At 44.8% G+C, this 15,698-nt stretch overlaps 1 long non-coding RNA gene across 1 annotated transcript; it reads right to left on the reverse strand.

Annotated features, from left to right (window-relative positions):
• Positions 1-5,587: 5,587 nt before the first annotated feature.
• On the reverse strand, positions 5,588-7,028 carry LOC127575389 (uncharacterized). Its single transcript, XR_007957047.1, has 3 exons — positions 6,801-7,028; positions 5,935-6,332; positions 5,588-5,837 (listed from the first exon to the last, which is right to left on the reverse strand). It is a non-coding gene; the product is annotated as an uncharacterized LOC127575389 (long non-coding RNA).
• Positions 7,029-15,698: the final 8,670 nt, after the last annotated feature.

Genomic DNA, 15,698 nt, shown 5'->3' on the forward strand with positions numbered 1-15,698 from the left:
GCCCACAAGTGTCGCCACGCTTCCGGCCCCAACATAGCATGCCCACAACTTCCTAACCCATATGTCTTTGGAATGTGGGAGGAAACCGGAGCACCCGGAGGAAACCCACGCAGACACGGGGAGAACGTACAAACTCCTTACAAACAGCGGCTGGAATTGAGTCTGGGTCACTGGTGCTGTAATAGCGTTACGCTAACCGCTACACTACCGTGTCTGCCAGATTAGTTTTCCAGATCAGTATTGTTCTGGTTTTTGCCAAGCTCGAAGGATACAGATGGCAGAGATTAGAAGCAGTGCACATTTACAGAGGGCATGAAGCTGGTCAGGAGAACTTTGGAAGACTTGAGGCTAAAGGTTTCAGCTGGAATTGCAAGGAGTCTGGTCTAGATTGCAACAGCAGTTAGGGAGAGTGACAGAATAAATGGTTGGGGAACAGAGTTGTTGGGAATTTGGGTCAGGGAGAAGAAGCGCTCATTTTAATTTTACCACCAGTCAATTGGATGAAAGGTTGCTTCATCTGGGAGTTAATGTTGGACAAACGTAAGGCAAGGGAGGTGGAAAAAGGGGTGGGCAGAAACATGTCCAGTAGGCTAAACTTGTGATATGGTACTGTAAATTAATTCTTTTTCCAAAATTTAGGTCCAGTCATGTCAGTGGAGCCAAATCTCAGAAATAGCACATAATGTCTGCGTTGTACATTTAGTGCATGCATCCAAGGTAAGATTGTTATTCCAGGATTGTACCTGTTTCTCAGTAGCATGGAAGGAAGCAATATATATTCTGCTTTTTAATGCTGAGTTTCAATTCTCAGTCTGAGACCCCAATCCAATCTCTGTCTGGCTTTGAACAGCGTGCCTGTGGGATGTGAAGTTCACCTGTGGCTGTAGTGTTAAATGTCTGCCAGAGTATCAGCCTTTGGTGGTACACACGTTCGATTTGACTGAAGTGGACCAGAGACATGCTTCTCTCCCAGTGAGTTTGATTCTTTCAGCAAATGTTTACATTCTTTGCTTCCAACACCAGATGGCAGCAAGCTCCACCTGGTGTTTGTGGATAGATTTATCGTGGGCAGTTCATTACCTTGACGTGTTTGGATGGAATAAACAGAGGGAAGCTGTTCCTATTAGTGGATGACTCAGGACCCAGGGACACATTTAAAATTTTGCAAAGAAGATACAAGTAGGATTTGAGGAAAAATATTTTTTCTTGCTCAGATTTCTTGCTAATGCTACGTATCTGATGCTATGGCGACACTTGCGGGCTGCCCCAGAACACTCTACACAAAAGATGCATTTGACTGTGTTTCGATGACTAATAAAGATATCTTATCTTATGGGCAATAGTTTCTCAGTATCCATCCAATCTACTTACCATCTTCTTGCAGAGGTTCACTGAAGCCTGGGACACACAGGCAACATTGGGAAGGCCGAGGTGTTTCGTCAGCCATCTCAAACCCTCCGCATGTTGCACTATTGAAGGATGTAGCCTGGAGACAGTCGAGCACTTCCTTTACCTGAGCAGCAAACCGAACAGTGAGTGTCGATAGCAAGGTACGTCAAAGACTCCAGGCCACTCTGACTACCTTGAGAACTCCTTTGGTCCCCCTTTGTTAACCACGACACATGACATCGCATCTAGTTCCAAGTGTACAGCAAGGTTACCATCCCCTTTCTTTGTGGATGAGTGACTTGCAGATGGAAGTCTTACCAATGATGATGTGCGAAGACTAAGGCACCAACATCTGTCTTCCCGCCACCAGCAATGAGGCGAACATCATTGGGCTGACGCTAAGTATGGATGGCCAGCTCTGGACTCCACAACACAGTTTATTCTCTCCGCTCAGTCATGGTTAGTTATCCCACCGTGTTCAAGGTAAATGCGACAGAGATCTGTGCAAGGTACTTCTCATGAAAACAGACACGAACACCATGAATTGGAAAGAGCAGGCTGCCAGCCAAGGTCAGTGTTGCAAAACCCCTGACCTAGCTGATAACTGCTTTGAAGACAACCCCTTTCTCCTCAAAACTGTGCGTAGAAAGGGAAGGGAAGAAACTCCGGTGAATGGGCAGCTTTCCCACAAGGAATCATCTACAGCTTTGGCAGATAGATCAATGGGCCCAGAATGGATTACTGAGTCACCTCAGAATCCATGGTACTGGCATCTGTTGAAATGACATCAACAGCACGGCTGGTACAAAACCTGGGTTTGATCCTGACCTCTGGTGCTGTCTGCTTGGAGTTTGCACGTTCTCCCTGTGGCCGCGTGGGTTTCCTTCGGGTGCTCCGGTTTCCACCCACATCCCAAAGTTGTGAGGTACAGTGGGTTAGAAGGCCGCTGGGGTGTAGGTGAATGGTGGAATTGGGGGGGAACTGATGGGAACATGAGGAGAATAGGCTACATGGAAAACTAGTGGGGGATTAGCATCACTCTGTGACTTGGTATGGACTTGAACATCGAAGTGGCCTCCAAGTATGACTTAAGGGAATATGGAAACAAGTTTCTGAAATTACCAGACAGTATGGAACAAATTCAAAGCATCGCTTAGGGCTAGAACATCAGAAAAGCCAAGTGTACTTTTGGCTAATGCTGGGCTTGTTTTGAAATGCACATTCCAACTACCAGAGCTAAAGTCAACACCTGACACAGAATCGTTGAGTCATTGAGCTATACAGCATGGAAGCAGGTCCTTTGGCCCAACGTGTCCATGCCAACCGAGACGTCTATCCCTGTTAGTCCTATTTGCCTGCGTTTGGTCCATATCCCTCTGAAATTCTGAAACATCGTTCTGTGAAGGCTCCCAAATTTCTAATAGGAAGCACAGAGTCATACGGTGCAGAAGCAGACCCTTCGGCCCACCCTGTCCATGCTGACTGTTAAACACCCATCCATTCTAGTCCCACTTACCAGCACTTGGTCTATGGCCCTTAACGCTTTGGCAATTCAAGTGCGAGTCCAGATAAATGCTGTGAGAGTACCTATCTCCACCACTCCCTCAAGCAGTGCATTCTAGATTCCAACCATTCATTGGGTGATAAACTTCTTCCTTATATTCTCTCTGTAGCTCTTATTCCTTACCTTAAACCATGCCCTATGGTTATGGGTACCTCTGCTACAAGGCAAAGATACTACTGTCTAACCCTTTCCATGTTCTTCCAATCACCCTGCACATGAGTGTCTAAGCACTTTGCTTGTCTGCAGCTGCACTTGCTACTCAAGTCCCAGTAATTACATTGGCACCACCCTGAATATTATACAGGTGGTTATAGAGTAATACAGCATGGAAACAGTCCTTTCGGCCCAACTGGTCTATGCTGGCCAAGATTCCCACCTAAGCTAGTCCCATTTGCCTACATTTGGCCCATTTCCCTCCAAACCTATCCTATTCATTGTACTTGTCCAAGTGCCTTTTAAATGTTGTTAATGTACCTGCCTCAGCCACTTCCCTTAACAGCTCATTCCAAATACTGACCGCTCTCCGAGTGAAAAAGTTGCTCCTCAGGTTCCTATTAAATCTCTCCCCTCTCACCTTAACCCTATGCCCTCTAGTTCTTGATTCCTCAACCCCAGAAAAAAACTGTGCGCATTCACCCTATCTATGCCCCTCATAATCTTATACACCTCTATAAGATCACCCCTCATTCTCCTATGCTCCAATGAAAAAGATCCCAACCTGTTCGATCTCTCTCCATAACTCAGTCCCTCGAGTCCTGGCAACATCCTCCTAAATCTCCCCTGCACTCTTTCCAGCTTAATGGCATCCTTCCCATAGCAGGGTGACCAAACCTGAACACAATATTCCAAATGCAGCTTCACCAACATCTGTACAACTGCAACATTATGTCCCAACTTCTATACTCAGTGCCCTGACTGATAAAGATCAGCGTGCCAAAAGCCTGCTTCACCACCCTGTCTACCTGCGATGCCACTTTCAGGGAACCATGTATGAACTCTTAGGTCCCTCTGTCCTACAACGCTCCCCAGGGTCCTATCGTTATCTGTGCAAGTCCTACTAGTTCTGCTGGAACACGTTTCCATAACACCAAGTGGTTATAACACGATTCATGGATTAGGGAACTCTACATGCATTATCAGGGCCTCATTGTTATAGCACGATCAGGATGGGGAAAACCTGTTTAAATGTGTGCTTTGAAGGCAACAACAGCCCATTCTGCTGTACTGCACTTCCTATAACATAAAGTTTCTTAGGAACATAACTATTGCATTATAGCAGAATGACCTGTACAAGGAATAATAAGAGCTGTCCCTGCACCCTGCCTGTATGCATTATCTGTCCTGACACTCCTTGACATCAGAAGTCACTGGTGACAGTACAGAGGTCAGATGGCAAACATAAGCTGTTATGTTCGCCAGCCACAAGGACTCATCTTTCTGCTCCCTACTGTCTCATTGACTGCATCTTCAGAATCAGCCAGGCACACACTCTGAAGAAAAGAAGGGGGGAAACTGGGCAACAAAGCTACTGAATGCAGCCGGGATGGGATTATTTTCCAGTGAGGAGAAGCATCCGGTTCCCATTGCAGACAGCCAAAATTGCAGAGCAGGAGTAGATTTGGAGTGGGATTCCACAGATGTAGCTTTCTCACAGAACATAGAACATTACAGCACAGTACAAGCCCTTTGGGCCACAATGTTGTGCTGACATTTTGTCCTGTTCTAATATCTATCTAACCCTTCCCTCCCACATAGCCCTCCATTTTTCTATCATTCATGTGGCGACCTAAGTCTCTTAAATGTACCTAACGTATCTGCCCCCACAACTTCTGCCGGCAGTGCGTTCCATGCACCCACCACTCTCTGTGTAAAAAAACTTACCTCTGATATCCTCCTTATATCTACCTTAAAATTATGCCCCCTCATGTTAGCCATTTTCATCCTGGGAAAAAGTCTCCGACTGTCCACTTGATCTGTGCCTCTTATCATCTTGTACACCTCTATCAAGTCACCTCTCAGCCTCCTTCTCTCCAAAAAGCCCTAGCTCATTCAACCTATCCTCATAAGACATGCTCTCCAATCCAGGCAGCATCCTGGTAAATCCCCTCTGCACCCTCTCTAAAGCTTCCACATCCTTCCTATAATGAGACAACCAGAACTGAACTCATGAAGTGGTGGTGATTTATACCATCAAGGGAGAGACTTTGTGCGTGCTTAATGGTTGGAATGGACTTGCTTCCATGCAGTATTGGTCTATGATCCTATGGCTATTGAGTTTGTCAGGAGATACAAACATTGGTCATCATCTGAGATCCTACACAGCACAACATATTCCACCAATGTTTACATGGAAAGGTGGGACCTGACAAGGAGGAGGACAACACAGAAGGCCATGCCTATCTGGGTGATTCCTTCTAATATCTGTCAGCTAGCAAACTCAAAACTGGTGCAATCCCTCTGCACTATCCCACTCTTCCAAGCATTTGAAGGACACCTGAGAATTTTCTGTTTCTGCGCTGTATCCAAAGGATAGAACACACTAAAGCCACATCACTCTGGGGGAGGTGGAGGTAGGGACCCCAATCAAAGTCCAAGTCGAGTCTATTATCATATGCACAAGTACATAGCAGCATCACAGGCGCATAGCATCAGATAAGCAGCATTCACAAGAAAAACATAAATTAAACATAAATTATACACAATTAGAACAAATAAAACAAAGTCCATTTTAGTGCAAAGTGATCAAAGTGGTCATCGTGTTACTAAACTGTAGTGATTAGGGTTGTGCCGGTTGGTTCAAGAACCAAATGGTTGAAGGGAACTAGTTGTTCTTGAACCTGGTGGTGTGGGACTTCAGGCTTCTGTACCTCCTACCTGATGGTAGCTGCGAGAAAAGCATAAATTAAACATAAATATATACAATTTTTACAATAGAGAACACAACTAGAACAAAAAAAAGATCCAATTTAGTGTAAAATTACCAAAGTGGTCATAGTATTTCTAAACTGTAGTGATTAGGGTTGTGCCGGTTGGTTCACGAACCGAATGGTTGAAGGGAAGCAGCTGTTCTTGAACCTGGTGGTGTGGGACTTCAGGCTTCTGTTCCTCCTGCCCGATGGTAGCTGCGAGAAGATGGCATGACCTGGAATGCGGGGATCTTTGATGATAGATGTTGCTGTCTTGAGGCAGCGCCTCCTGTAGATACTACCGATGGTGGGGAGGGATGTGCCCGTGATGTATTGGGCTGAGTCCACTACTCTGCAGCTTCTTACGTTCCTGCACATTCAAATTGCCGTACCAGACCGTGATGCAAGCAGTCAGGATACTTTCAACAGTACATCCCGTACAAGTCGGTGACAAGCCAAACCTCCTTAACCTCCTAAAAGAGTAAAGAAAGTAAAGTCAAGTGGGGCACTTCATTGTGGTCATAGGTTTAAGATGAGAGGGGAAAGATTTAAGGGGGACCTGAGCGGCAAGTTTTTCACAGAGAAGGCGGTTGGTATATGGAATGCACTGCCAGAGGAAGTGGTAGAGACAGGCACAATTACAATGTATAAAAGACATTTCGACAGGTACATGGATAGGAAATGTTTAGAGGGATATGGGCCAAATGCAGGCAAGTGGGACTAGCTGGACATAGAGGAGTTGGGTTGAAGGGTCTGTTTCCATTCTGTAGAACTCTGTGACTCTGTGATTCTAACTGGGAATGCATTCCTCTCTGGTTCAGTGAACCATGTTGTGTTTTGCAAAATTTCTCATTTCTTATACTTTGCATGGTATGGAAGGAAGCCATTTGGCCTCAGTTGGCCCTCGGAGCCAATGCCACTCCCAACTTATTTCCTTGTACCTTTTCTCACATTTCCGTCAACTTCCACCAACACTCAGGGTAATCAACAGCTGCCAACTACAACACCAGCCTGCACATCTTTGAGACGTGTGAGGAAACCAGAGCACGTGGGGGAAACAGGGAGAACTTGAAAACTCCACACGGACAGCATCCAAGGTCAGGATTGAACCCGGATCGCTGGGGCCGCGAGGCAGCAGCTCTACCCGCTGCGCCACTGTGCCAGCCCCATTCAAAGCTCTGAAAACCTTGCCAGCAAGCACAAAATGTTGAGGCCACGTAATAATTAAAAGGCACATGAGCCTCAAGGTCACATAGCATTTCAGAACACGGTCATTATTGACACTGGATGACGCAGCTGCATGACGTCAATGGCAAATATTTGAATGGTTCCCTGGTGATGTGGACTTTGTTTTGCCACTGTATCACAGCCTTCATCCTGAAACCCTACTGCCCAACAAACTTTCCATCCAGGCTGGGGTCAGGGGTCACAGAACTGCTCCGAGGAAATGCTGCTCGGCCCACAGGTGATGGGGGGAAGGCAGAATTCTATGGCACGCTCGAGAAAGGCAAAGCGAGGCAGGAATCCATCATTGCACTGTGCACTGGACTCCACAGGGGCTTCAGCTGCAGAGCACCAACCACCTGAGGTCCCCAAGACATGGACTCACCAATCCTGCACCAGGCTAGAGCGTATTACAGGAGTCAGGATCCCATTCATTACAATGGGGACTATCACAGACACAAGGAAACAAGGTAGAGTCATTGAGTCATACAGCACAGAAACAGGCCCTTTGGCCCATCTGATCCATGCTGACCACGATATGCAACTAAGCTAATCCCATTTTCCTGCGTTTGGCCCATATCCCTCTAAACTTTTCTTATCCACGTACCGGTCCAAATGTCTTTCAAAATGTTGTTATTGTATCTGCCTGAACCACTTTGTCTGATGCCTCATCGTTCCATATACCCCCAGTATCAGAATCAGGTTTATTATCACTTACTTTTATGTCGTGAAATTTGTTGTTTTGCGGCAGCAGTAGAGGTCAAAATAGTTGCATATTACTATAAATTACAAAATAAATTAATAGTGCAAATAAAAGGAACAATGAGGTTGTTTTTATGGGTCCATGGACCATTCAGAAATCTGATAGTGGAGGGAAAGAAGCTGTTCCTGAATCGTTGAGTGTGGGTCTTCAGGCTCCTGTACCTCTTCCCTGATGGTAGTAACATGAAGAGGGCATGCCCTCTTTTTCCTTAGTGATGGATGCTGCCTTCTTGAGGCACCGCTTCTTGAAGATGTTCTTGATGGTGGAGAGGGCTGTGCCCCACGATGGAGCTGGCTGAGTCTACAGCCCTCTGCAGCCTCTTGCAATCCTGCTCATTGGAGCCTCCATACCAGGCAGTGATGCAACCAGTCAGAATGCTCTCCACCGTGTATCTATAGAAATTTGCAAGAGTCTTTGTTAACAGACCAAATCTCCTCAAACTCCTAATGAAGTACAGCTGCTGGCATGCCTTCTTCGTGATTGCATCAATGCGTTGAGCCCAGGATAGATCCTCTGAGATGTTGACACCCAGGAACTTGAAGCTGCTCACACTTTCCACTGCTGATAGGACTGGTGTGTGTTCTCCCGACTTCCCCTTCCTGAAGTCCACAAAAAACTCTCTGCATAAAAAAATTGCCTCTCAGGTTCCTATTAAATCTCTCCCCTCTCGCCTTAAACCTATGCCTTCTAGTTCTTGATTCCCCAACCCTGGGAAAAAGACTGTGTGCATTCACCCTATCTCTGCTACTCACAATTTTATACACCTCTATAAGATCACCACTACGCTCCAAGGAATAAAGTCCTAGCCTGCCAAACCTCTCTCTGTAACTCATGCCCTTGAATCCTGGCAATATTCTCATAAATCTTTTCTGCACTCTTTCCAGCTTAATGGCATCTTTCCTACTGCAGAGTGACCAAAACTGAACACATTAGTCTTAAGTACATCCTCACCAATGCTCTGTGTAACTACAGCATAACATCCCAACTTCTGTACTCATTGCCATGACTGATGAAGGTCAGCTTGCCAAAAGCCTTCTTCACCACCCTGTCTACCTGTGATGCCACTATCAGGGAACTATGTACTTGTACTCCTAGGTCCCTCTGTTCTACAACACACTCCAGGGCCCTACTGTTCACTGTGAATAGCAGGTAAATAACATTTTATCTAACTATTTGTGCTTGCAGTCCTGTTTCCAATTATATGCACGAGTTGATTTTACCTTTCAAAAAAAACTAAAATTTGTCTAAACTTTTTAACAGGAGAGCAGACAAATAAAAGCAAGAGTAAGTCATTCAGCCCAGCTCTGTCATTCAATAACATCATGCTGATCCTCTGCCTCAGCACCACTGTCCTGCTCTAAGCCCATATCCCTCAATTTCCTTAAATCGCCTGACTGAAATTAAATGCTCGTCATCGTCCTCAATGGCTGACCCTCATTTTGGGATTGTAACCTGGATCTATACACCTCATCCAGGGGAAACATCATCCCCACAGTAACCCTGTCAAGGTCTGTAAGAATCTCTTTATAATTCCATGGGATTACCTCTCATTCATCTAAACTCTTGAGTGTGTAGGTCCTGACTGCTTAATCTCTCCTCATAGCACAAACCTTCCTATCTCAGGAATCAATCTGTTGAACATCTGCTGCACTCCCACTATTGCAAGTATATCCCTCTTTAGCTAGCGAGACCAGACCTGTACATATTATTCCAGGTGTAATCTTACCAAGATAATTTCAATAAGGCAATTTATTGTCTACTCAAAGCTCAAGCAATGAAGACCAGTTTAGCCCTTATAACTGCTTGCAATCCCTGGATATTAACTTTCCCTTTGTCCTGTCCCCCTCTTGTTCAACTAACTTGTTTTCTCTCTTTGTCAGTTCTGAAGAAGGGTCCTGGAACAGAAACATTAACTATTTCTCTTTCCATAGATGCTGCCTGACCTGTTGAGTATTCTCAGCATTTCCTGTTTTTATTTCAGATTTCCAGCATCTGCAGCATTTTTAATTTTCATTAACTTTCAATGATAAGTGTACTAGGACACCTAGGTGTCAATTTCTTTCAATCTCTCAATTAAAAAGTATACTTCTTTTCTACTTTTTCTACTAGACTGGAGAATCTCATATTTTTCCGCATTATATTCCATTTGCCATATCCTTGCCTTTTCATTTAGCCTGTAGTCTTCAAAACCCTGCAGTCTTTCTGCACCCTTCTTACAATACACTGCCACTCATCTCTGAATCATCGGGAAACTTGGATATATTACACTTGAGTCCATCATCCATCGTCCATGAAGAGAATTATCAGCTGGGGCACCAGCACGAATCGCCTAATGGCAGGAACATTAACAGCATTGATGTACAGAGGGATCTTGGGGTCCAAGTCCATAACTTTCTAAAAGTGGACATGCAAGTAGATAGGGTGATAAAGAAGGCGTATGGAATGGTGGCCTTCATTAGTTGGGGCATTGAGTATAAGAGTCAGGATGTCATGTGGCAGCTATGTAAAACTATGGTTAGGCTGCACTTGGACTATTGTGTGCAATTCTGGTCTCCCCATTACAGGAAGGATGGGGAGATTTTGGAAAGGATGCAGATTGGTATTGGTATTGGTTTATTATTGTCACTTGTACCGAGGTACAATGAAAAACTTGTCTTGCATACCGATCGTACAGGTCAATTCATTACACCGTTATATTGAGTTAGTACAGAGTGCATTGTGGTAGTAGGGGTAAAAACAATAACAGTGCAGAGTAAAGTGTCACAGCTACAGAGAAAGTGCAGTACAGGTAGACAATAACGTGCAAGGTCACAACAAGGTAGGTGGTGAGGTCAGAGGTCCATCTCATCATATAAGGGAACTGTTCAATGGTCTTATCACAGTGGGATAGAAGCTGTCCTTAAGCCTGGTGGTATGTGCCCAAGATGTTGCCTGAATTATCCCACTGTTATAAGACTATTAAATGGTCCCCTAGTACGTTACGGTGGACTCTTGACTTCACAGTCTATCTTGTTATGGCCTTGCACCTTATTGTCTGCCTGTGCTGCACTTTCTCTGTAACTGTAACACTTTATTCTGCATTCTGTTATTTTTTCCCTTGTACTACCTCAATGGAATGTGGTATTGAAATGATCTGTATGGTTGACATACAAAACAAAGGTTTTCACTGTACCTCGATACATGTGACAGTAATAAACCAATTTACCAAATAAGAGGGGATGAGCTATAAGGAGAGGTTGGACAAACTTGGGTTGTTTTCTCTGGTGCATTGGAGGCTGAGGGGAGACCTGATAGAAGTTTATAAGATTATGAGAGGCATAGATAGGGTAGATAAGTAAGATTCTTTTCCCAGGGTGGAAATGTCAAATACTAGAGGACATGCATTTAAGGCGAGAGGGGGAAAGTTTAAAGGAGATGTGCGGGGCAAGGTTTTTCACGGGGAGTGGTAGATGCCTGGAACAAGCTTTCAGGAGGAGAGGTGTAAGCAGATACAATAGTGGTGTTTAAGAGAGTTTTAGATGGACATATGAATATGCAGGGAATGGAGGGAGATGTATTCATAGGCAGAAGAGATTTAGTTTAATTTGGCATTGTGACCGGAGCAGACATTGTGGACCGAAGGGCCTATTCTGTGATGTACTGTTCTATGTTCTATGTTGCACTCCACTAATTGTTGCCTTCCATGCTGAAAGTGACCCATCCAGTCCTTATCTGTTTTCTGTTCACCAGCCAATCTTCAATCCATGACAGTATATTACCCCAAATCCACATGGCCTAATCTTCTTTCATAACCTCTTGTGTGGCACCTTACGTAAGGCCTTCTGAAAGTCCAAATGCTCCACATCAACTTGTTTCCCTTTATTCCCCTCTCTGGCTCTCAATTTCCTTAACATAAACCCAAGTTGACTCTCTCCAGTTCTATAAGTCCCCTGTTATGCTGTACTAGTATCCTCCCTGGTATCGCTGTCAGGCTAACCAGTGTTCCCTAGTCTTTGTGTGATGAAATAACTCTCCCAAGCCCATTGAGCCTGTTACCATAGACAAATCTCTAGGCTGTAGAGAGATGTGCAGTGAAACAAAAGAGATGGGGAGACAGTGGTTTCCATTACATCCAACAGGTCATGATGAGAGGGACTGTAGGACCTGGGTAGTCTGTCCATTGGCCAGTCCCCATCAATAACCCTCACTCACCTTGCCAGCCAGGGTACAACCCTGAGCTCCATACCTCAGCACTGTACAGCCAGATCACTCACCCAGGCCTGCCCAACAGTCAGCTTCTCCACACTGAGCCAGGGAGCAATCCATTGCAAGAGTTGTGTCATCTTCTCAGCACCAAGGTTTGCGACGTAGCAGTGTGCAGCTATGGGGAGGGCAGGCACCAATCCAGATTCTCGGTACCCAGCTTCCCAGCACAGCAGCGCTGTCAGTAACGGATCCCTCTACAGAGAGTGCCAATTCTATTAGTGCCCTTATTTCTGGTAACAAATACTGAACTCTAAAAGAGGTACCAGTGGACTAATTTTCTTGCATCTTCTGTGAAGACAGAGACAGGGTATCTTAGCTCTCTTCCATGTCTTTATCCCACAATACAATTTCTCCTGTCTCAGTCTCTAAGGGACCCACATTAATATCTGCTTGTCCTTCTTTCTCTGCTCACCAATAGGTTTTACGGTCTGTTTTTATGTTCCTTGTTGGATTGTTCTCGCATTGTACTTTTTTTTACTTACCAACTTCTTGGACTTTTTTTGCTGAATTTTGAGATTTTTCCAATCCTTTGGCCTGCTGCTATTTTTGGCAATATCCTCAACCTTTTCCTATGATCTTATACCATCCTTAACATCTCGATAGCCACACTTACTACTTTTCCTGTCAGATTTTCTTTGTCTTAAATGATATATATTTGCTGTAATCTATGTATTGTAGCGGTTGCTACCGCGGAATAAAACAAGACTCTACTCGGAGGATTGCCAAACAGAACTGGTTTATTTTCCCGCCTTGTGCGGGCCCTTTAAGGGAGAAAAACTCCCGCCCAAAAAACCGGCAATGACGTAAGTCCTACGTCATCAGGACTTTCCCGCGCGCGGGTTCTCCCCGTCGCTCGGAAAGATGAGGCCCGCCGCCATCTTGGGCCTCGTCGCTCCGACACCGCGCGACCCGACTGCCGAGCCGGTTCGCCCGACTAGACGGTGAGTCGCCACAGTATTAACATTTTTAAATGTTACCTATTGCTGATTTACTGTCATTCCTTTTATGCACTGTAGCCAGCTCATACCTCATACCTTTGTAATCAGCTTTGTTTGGATTTAAATACTAAATCACTTTCAATCTTTACGTAAGTCTTTATTATATTATGTGCAGTCCTCCCTCAGTGCTCCAAGCAGATTATCACGAATTACTTTCTCCTTTGTACGGTGCTCATTCTAAAAAAAATTTGAGGTCTCCCACCAGTAATATTAAATTAAAATTGAAAAAGAAGCAGAAAATATAAGATAAGATATCTTTATTAGTCACATGTACATCGAAACACACAGTGAAATGCATCTTTTGCATAGAGTGTTCTAGGGGCAGCCCGCAAGTGTCGCCACAATTCCTGCGCCAGCATAGCATGCCCACAACTTCCGAACCCGTACGTCTTTGGAATGTGGGAGGAAACCGGAGCACCCAGAGGAAACCCACGCAGCCACGGGGACAACGCACAAACTCCTTACAGACAGCGGCCGGAATTGAACCCGGGGTCGCTGGTGCCGTAAAGCGTTACGCTAACCGCTACACTACCGTGCCTGCCCATGCAGATGTTGGAAATCTGAAATAAAAACCGTAGAAGCTGGAAACACTCAGTGGGTCAGGCAGCATCTGTGGAAAGAGGAACAGAGTCAACATTTCAGGTCAGATACTGAGTGTTTCCCACATTTACTGCCTTTATTTCACTTGTAACTTTAAGTCAGATTTTCTCTCTCCACAGATGGTCTCTGATTTGGCGGGTTTTTAGTCTTCTCTTTCCTGTCAAGATTCCAGCCACGTCTGTTGTCTTTTGTCTCCTTTCTCATTCTCTCTCTTTCTCTCTACTTGCTGGTACCAAAAGCGATTTTTACCCGGTCAACCTCGATCTCCGTCCTATCAGACACTCACTTTGTTCTCCTCACTCTTCCCTCTTTCCACAGCTTAAAACACACTTGTTTTATCATTTTGCCAGTTCTGATGAAGGGTCATTGATCTGAAATGTTGTTTCTGTTTCTCTTTCCACAAATGCAGTCTGACCTGTCGAGTATTTCGAATATTTTCTGCCTTTATCGTAGATCTAAAATCATCAGTTTCCTCATTCGTGGTTCAACGTGCTGATCTAGAAAACCATCACACAGTTCAACACATCACGGAAACCAGCCTCCCCTCCGTGGACTCTGTCTACACTTCTCACTGCCTCGGAAAAGCAGCTAACACGATCAAAGACCCCACCTACCCTAGACATTCTCTCTTCTCCCCCCTTCTACCGGGCAGAAGATACAAAAGCCTGAAAGCACGTGCCACCAGGCTCAAGGACAGCTTCTATCCCACTGTTATAAGACTATTGAACAGTCCCCTAGTACGATAAGATGGACTCTTGACCTTATAGTCTACCTCGTCATGGCCCTTGCACCTTGTTGTCTGTCCTCACTGCACTTTCTCTGTAACTGTAACACTATATCCTGCATTCTGTTATTGCTTTTCCCTTGTACTACCTTAATGTACTGATGTGGTGAAATGATCTGTATGGATGGCATGCAAAACAAGATTTTCACTGTACCTCAGTACATGTGACAATAATAAAACCAATTACCAATTCATCTTCCACACTACTACCCTTAATCTCCATGTAAATTAAAAAAAGCTCCTTGATAATTCTATTACCATGGAGACACAAGAGACTGCTGATGCTGGAATCTGGAGGAAAAAATAAGATGCTGGAGGAACTCAGTGGGTCAGGCAGCATCTGTGGAGGGAAATGAACGGTCGACATTTTGAGACTGTCCACTTTCCTCCACAGGTGCTGCCTGACCCACTAACTTTCTCCAGCATCTTACTTTTTTTATGCTATCACCCTTGTTACGTTCATCTCTAACTCCCCGAGTTACACTGTGCTCTATGTTACCACTGCTACTTAGAGTTATAAAGACAACTCCCAGCAAATCTTTCTGCCTCTTGTTGTTTCTTTCAGCTTCACCCAAATGATTCATGATTTTATGAGCCATGTTCCTTATACCATTTTTTATTGTCATGTTTACCCCTCCTTTTCCATTTTTCCCATCTCTACAATGTATCATGAGATACCTAATTCCAAGGATTGTGTAGATATTGAAGAACATTCTGACTGGTAGCGTCACCGCCTGGTATGGAGGATCCAATGCACAGGATCGCAGGAGGCTGCAGAGGGTTGTAGACTCAGCCAGCTCCATCACGGGCACAACCCTCCCCACCATCCAGGACATCTTTAAGAGGTGGTGCCTCAAGAAGACAACATCCATGTCTAAGGACCCTCACCGTTTGCGACTTGCCCTCTTCTCGTTACTACCATCAGGGAGGAGGTACAGGTGGACCCACACTCAGCGATTCAGAAACAGCTTCTTCCCCTCCGCCATCAGATTTCTGAACGGTCCATGAACCCATGAACACCACCTTGTTATTCCTTTTTTTTGCACTATTTATTTATTTTTGTAATTTATAGCAATTTTATGTCTTTGCACTGTACCGCTGCCGCAAAACAACATCATCTAAGCCAGTGATAACAAATCTGATTCTGATCCCTCTACCATTACCTCCTGTAATGACTATGAATTTGTAATCATTTACAGCAAAATTCCATTAATCTAGCATGTTA

The sequence above is a fragment of the Pristis pectinata genome, chromosome 10, assembly GCF_009764475.1.
Source record: "Pristis pectinata isolate sPriPec2 chromosome 10, sPriPec2.1.pri, whole genome shotgun sequence".
Classification (NCBI taxonomy): domain Eukaryota; kingdom Metazoa; phylum Chordata; class Chondrichthyes; order Rhinopristiformes; family Pristidae; genus Pristis; species Pristis pectinata.